Below are 6359 nucleotides of genomic sequence, written 5' to 3'. Positions count from 1 at the left end.
AATGTTTCTCTACCACCCCCCCCATTCATGTGTGAAATCTTAGTGCCCAACGGGATGGTTTTAGGAGATGGGACCTTTAGGAGGTGATTAGTGGGACGAGTGTCCTTACAAAGAGGTGGTCAAGAGCTCCTGCACCTCTCCTGCCCTCTGAGGACACACCGACACCGTGCTATGAACCAGGGAACAGGCCTTCAGCATGTCTGTCAACACCTTGATCTTGGACTTCCAGCCTCCAGAACTTTGAGAACAGTGTCTGTTGTTTGTAAGTCACTCTGTCTGTGGTATTCTGCTACAGCAGGCCACATACACTAGGACAGTTCCCTGCCGGGGCTTCTAGATGGTGGGCTCTTGTAGCAAACACGCACACACGCACTCGCCCCCAGTGGCTTCCTACTGCCCCTGTGCCCTCTGCTCCCCTTGCTAGCAGATTCCTCTCCCTAACTCACGAGTTAAGCCCTGCTCCTGGAAAACCTTCCCCTGTCCCCCGTACTCCCAGCCCTGCCTCCTCTCAGCGGGACAGGGGGCAGCGGGGTTGCAGGGGGCGCAGAGTGTCCCAGAGTGTGGGACAGGAGGGGATTCGAAGTGGGCACAGAAATGAACACTTCTTTCTCAAGGTAGTTAGGCCTTTATTTTTAGTTGCTTTCTACTTACAGTAAGTAATACTGGTTCCCCTTTTCAAAAACATCTTATATATTTTTTAATGTTACATTTTCGTGATTAAAAAAAATTAAGCAGGGCGCTTGGGTGGCTCAGTAGGTTGGGCTTGGTTTTGGCTCAGGACATGATTTCAGGGTTGTGAGATTGAACCCCACATCGGGCTCTGTGCTCACAGATAAGTCTGCTTGTTCCGCTCTGCCCGCCCCGCACTTTGCTCGCTTGCTTTCTCATTAAAAAAAAAAAAAAAGAAATTAAGCAAATGAGAGCACAAGCAGGGCTGGGTGTGGCCAAACTCCTCAGTGTGGCAGGAGTTGCTGTGATTTTTAGAACCTGTGGCCCCGGTTTCTGTCCTTTCTTGCCACTTACACCTTTCTATGGAGCTGTTTCCTGATCTGTGTCCTCCAGACTGAGGTTCTGGGGAGTGGGGACATCTCTTGGCCATGGCTGGGTCCCCAGGACATGCACTGTGCCTTGCAGGGAGTGGGTATACCATGCATACTTCCTGCCCTGGGCTGAGCCCCCTGTGCTCCAGATCCCCCCACTGGGCCTCCGACACAGCTGGCTTCCAGAGGCCACTTCCTCATTGTCTGTGGTCTTGGTGCTTGGATGATGGCCAAGGGAGAGGGTTTGTGTGCCTGCCCGCCTCTGGCTATGGCCGTGCCTCAGAGGTTCCTACCCACTGTGCTGCTGAATTCTCCTCCCCTGGGGGCTCCGCAGAGCTTGCCCCAAGGCCCAGGAGCCAAGAGTACTTGCTGCTGAACGTGTTCACGGGTCGTAGGCTTGTCCTCTCCCCAGAAGGTCTGGGACCGGGCCCTCCATGGCGCTGAGCTTCAGCAGGCTTGTGCAGGCTCAAGAAAAGTTTCACTGGGATGGGTCCTGTCTCCACTGTCACTCGGCTGCACCCTTGCAGAAGCCAGATCAGCTGGCCCGCAGGCCCCGGACACGAGCTAGGAGCGCTCGGACAGTGTACACTGTGACTCCTGCAGCACCCAGCAGGGAGCCCAAGTTGCCCATGTATTCACTCACTCATTGATTCAGCAAACATCGATTAAGAACAGTAGCTAACATTTTTTTTCCAGATTTATCTATTTATTTGATAGAGATAGAGTGCAGCACGTGAGCAGGAGGAGAGAAGGAGAGAGAAGCTGAAGCTGATTCTGTGCTGAGTGTGCGGCCCAAGGCAGGGCCTGATCTCAGGACCCTGAGATCAGACCTGAGCCAAAACCAAGTGCCAGCCGCTTAACCAATTGTGGCCCCCCTCAGGCACAACAGTAGGCCCAATAGCAGCGAACATTTATTGCACACTCACAGTGATCAGAATGCTTCAGAATGCTTCCATAGTTATCTGCCAATGAGAGGCTGTAATTGAGTGAGATATTCTGTGAGGTCAATGAGGGCTGTCTGTTTGTGTTACGATTCCTCTCCCCTGACTGCTGTTAGCCCCAGGGGCGGCGCTCCCCAGACAGAAGGCTCCCTCCCAGCCCTCGGGGCAGACACCGATAACTACAGGATCCTGGAGGAAAGGGCTTCTGTGAGTGTTACTGAGGGAAGGACCAACTGCCTGTAGGGTGGCCCTCTGACCTCAGGCCCCCGGCTGACCTCTGACCCTGGGCTGGGATGCCGTGAGTCCCCGCCAGAAAGAGGAAGGTGCAGAGATGCCATACTGGCTGAAGAAGGCTGATTTCGGGCAACTCTATCCGTGCTCAAGGGCAGAGCAGGCTGTGTGTCCGGGGACCTGGAGAGAGCAGGTGTGGCCGGGGCCAGGTGGAGAGCGGTGTGGACCCTGAGAGCATCTGGTTAGCACTGTGCTCACGGTGGGCCGGGGTGAGGTGGGGGTGGGGGGGCAGGTGGGCTGCGGTGAGCCCGTGGGTGGGTGGTGAGCTGGGAGGTACGGTCTGGGTGCAGAGGCAGCCCCAGCAATGTTGTCCCGGGCCCAGGCCAAGTGGGACCAAAAAGAGCCAGCAGTCCGTCCCCGCAGGGCCTGGACCTCCATCCAGTCGTGGCACTGGGACATCGGGCCCTGCCTCTTCAGGCAGTTTGACTTTCGCTCTAAAGACGCATACAACTGTCTAACTACTTCCAAGAGGACAGCGGTGTCCACTTGGCCTAGCGGTCCAGGTGGCCCTTATGTGGCCCGGGCCGTGGGCATCCATTGGCTTCATTGTGTACCTTCGGGGTGCTAGGACCTAGCAGGAGCACCGGTCCCTGAGGACTAGAAGTCTGAGGGCCTGGCTGCAGCTGCCTCTGCACTTGAGGAAAGAAAAGGCAGCTTGGCTGCCACAGCGGGTCACGTGGCTGGCTAGACGTCTGGGGCCTGACGTCGGAATGATTGGGTTTAGTTTTGAGTCTACTGCTTTCTAGCTGTGAACCCTGAGCAAGTTCTCAAGAACCTTTAGGAGCCTCAGTTTCTTCTTCTATAAAATGGGAATAACCACAGCACATAACACATGGGTTATCATGAGGAATAAATGCTCTTGGCGCATTGGTGGGAACATTCTTAGTAAATTGGTTGTTTAATTTGTGAATGTCAAAACTCTAACAGATTTCCCAAACTCATCACCACCCCCCTTTCCTTTTTACTAGTTCTCTAGACCCAGTACCTCCTCTCCCCATCCATGTGCTCCTCTGCCACCAGAGTGAGCGTCCTTGGGCACACGTTTGGATTGTGCTGGCCCCTTGGCTCGGCAGGTGCAGCCCTTCCCACCCGTGCTGTTCACCCAACCCCCATCCTCCAGTCCCAGGCACGGTGCAGCTTCCCCGCCTGCGTTTACGTCTCGTGTTGCTCCCTTCTGCCCAGAATGACATGTTACCTTTCTATCTCCTTCTTCCCAGATCGTCACGTCTTTGTCCACTCTCTCTGATTCCTCCAGGGAATACACATTTCCCTTTCTTCCTTCTCTTCCTTCTTTCCTTCCTTCTCTTGCTAAGTCTCTGGAGGCAGGAGTGTGTGTGTGTGTGTGTGTGTGTGTGTGTGTGTGTATGTGTGTGCGCGTGTGCGCGCGCGCCTGGGTGCCCAGACTGACATCCCTGGGGCCCCCGCAGTGAGCCTTCTGTACTTCTGTAGGTTGGCACTCACCTAGACTTCCCATGGCATCTGAGGAGGTATGTCTGGGTCAAGGGATCAAGCTGTGACGCTCTCAGACGGGAAGATGCTGCCTCTGCCATTGGAACATCAGGAGGCAAGATCAAGGCCCTGAAGCAGGTCTGGCCTTCAGGGCTGTGGCTCACATCCTGTCCCTGGCTTTCCCAGTGACTCTGTGTGACCAGCAGTTCAGTGGGAAGCCTTGGCAGCTGCCATGCAGGGGACTGCCACAAGCCTGGGAGGGGACATTTATTCTCACATTTCTAGAAGCTCCAAATCTGAGGTCAGGCTGTCAGCAGGTTGGGCTCTCCCTGAGGCCTCTCTTCATGGCCATTTTCACGGCTTTCCCTCTGTGCACATGCGTCCCTGATGTCCATCTGTGTGTTCAGGTCTCCTCCTCCCGTAAAGACACCAGTCAGGCTGGGGTGGGGCCATCCCTAATGGCCTCATTTAACTCAGTCATCGGTTGATCGAATGATGGAGGCATGGTTAGCGCACAGCGTTCTACTTGTTGTAGGGGTATAGTATAATGATTCAGCGGTTCTATACATTTCTCAGTTCTCAGCTCGATCACTTGCGCCCTTGATCTCCTTCATGTATTTTACTCACTCCCTGTCTACTTGCCTTCTGGCAATCACCAGTTTGTTCTCCGCACTTAAGAGTTTGTCTTTTGTTTGGCTCTCTCTCGTTTTTTTTTTTTTTTTCTTTTTAAAGATTTTTATTTTCAAGTAATCTCTACACTCAATGCAGGGCTCAAATGTACAAATCCGAGATCAAGAGACACATGCTCTACTGACTGCACCGGCTAGGCGACCCACTTTTGTTTCTTAAATTCCATGTATGAGTGAAATCATATGGTACTTGTCTTTCCCTGACTTATTTTCGTTAGCATTACACTCTCTAGACCCATCCTTGTTGTTGCAAATGGCAAGATTTCATTCTTTTTTTTTTTTTTTTTTGTAAAGATTTTATTTATTTATTTATTTGTCAGAGAGAGAGATAGAGAGAGAGCTCACAGGTAGGCAGAGAGGCAGGCAGAGAGAGAGAGGGTGGGGGGGAAGCAGGCTCCCCGCCGAGCAGAGAGCCCAATGTGAGGCTCAATCCCAGGACCCTGAGATCATGACCTGAGTTGAATGCAGAGCCTTAACCCACTGAGCCACCCACCCAGGCACCCAGGTAATTCTATTTTTAACTTTCTGAGGAACTTCCATATGTCTTCCACAGTGGCTGCACCAGTCTGCATTCCCACCAACTGTGCACGAGGGCTCCTTTTCTCCACATCCTTGCTGCCACTTGTTAATTCTTGTCTTTTTGATTTCAGCCCTTCCGACAGGTGGGAGGTGGCATCTTGTTGTGGTTTTAATTTGCATTTTCCTAGTGTGAATGATGTTGAGCTTCTTTTCATGTGTTTGCTGTTCATCTGTATGTCTTTTCTGCAAAAAAAAAAAAAAAGTCTATTCTGGTCCTCTGCCCATCAGTAATGGAATTATTTTTTGTTGTTTTTTTTTTTGTGGTTGAATTGTACAAGTTCTTTATGTATTTTGGATATTAACCCCTTATTGGATAGATCATTTGCAAATATCTTCTCCCACTCCATAGCTTGCCTTTTTGTTTTGTTGATGTTTTCCTTTGCTGTGCAAAGGCTTTTTATTTCAGTGGAGTCCCAATAGTTTAATTTTGCTTTTGTTTTCCTTGCCTCGGGAGACATATCTAGAAAAACGTTGCTAAAGGCGATGTCAGAGAAATTACTGCTTACATTTTCTTCTAGGAGTTTCATGGTTTCAGGTCTCACATTTAGGTCTTTAATCTATTTTGACTTTATTTTTGTGTATGGTATAAGAAAATGATCCAGTTTCATTCTTTAGCATGTGGTGGTTCAGTTTTTCCTGGCGTCACTTTTTTTTTTTTTTAAAGATTTTATTTATTTATCTGACAGAGAGAAATCCCAAGTAGATGGAGAGGCAGGCAGAGAGAGAGACAGGGAAGCAGGCTCCCTGCTGAGCAGAGAGCCCGATGTGGGACTCGATCCCAGGACCCTGAGATCATGACCTGAGCTGAAGGCAGCGGCTTAACCCACTGAGCCACCCAGGCGCCCCCTCAGTCACCTTTTTAAAGGCCCTCTATCCAAATATAGTCGTCTCTTGAGGTACTGGGGGTTAGGGATTCAACATATGAACTTTGGGGGGCACAGTTCAGTGCATAACAGTGGGTCTTCAAAGGACAACCAGGATGGTGCTGTCCATAGGAAGAGGGGGGCAGACAAACTCAACAAATGCCCACTGTAACTCCTGACCACTCTTTACATGTCCCATGCCCACAGCAGTGAGCATGTGCAGAAGGGAGACAGGAGGGATCTCATCTGAATGAGTTTAAAGGAAGACACTTAGAGAATCCCAGATAGAATACGGTACCTTAGCGATATCCACCACCAATCCCACCATGACTGTAATAGCTCCCATTTCTGGGCATTTACTTTGACTTTATGGTCTCGGGTTTTTTTTTCTGAGTATTTTTTGTGTTTTCCCTTACATTTTTGGGTACATGGAACATACTGATAATACTGCCTTAAGGTTTTTGTATCTGCATCTGTTTCTACAGATGGATATTTTCCCCTGCTTAT

The sequence above is a fragment of the Mustela putorius genome, unplaced genomic scaffold, assembly GCF_011764305.1.
Source record: "Mustela putorius furo isolate JIRA1106 unplaced genomic scaffold, ASM1176430v1.1 tig00003909_pilon_pilon_pilon, whole genome shotgun sequence".
NCBI lineage: Eukaryota > Metazoa > Chordata > Mammalia > Carnivora > Mustelidae > Mustela > Mustela putorius.
Note: the sequence above shows the minus strand (reverse complement) of the source record.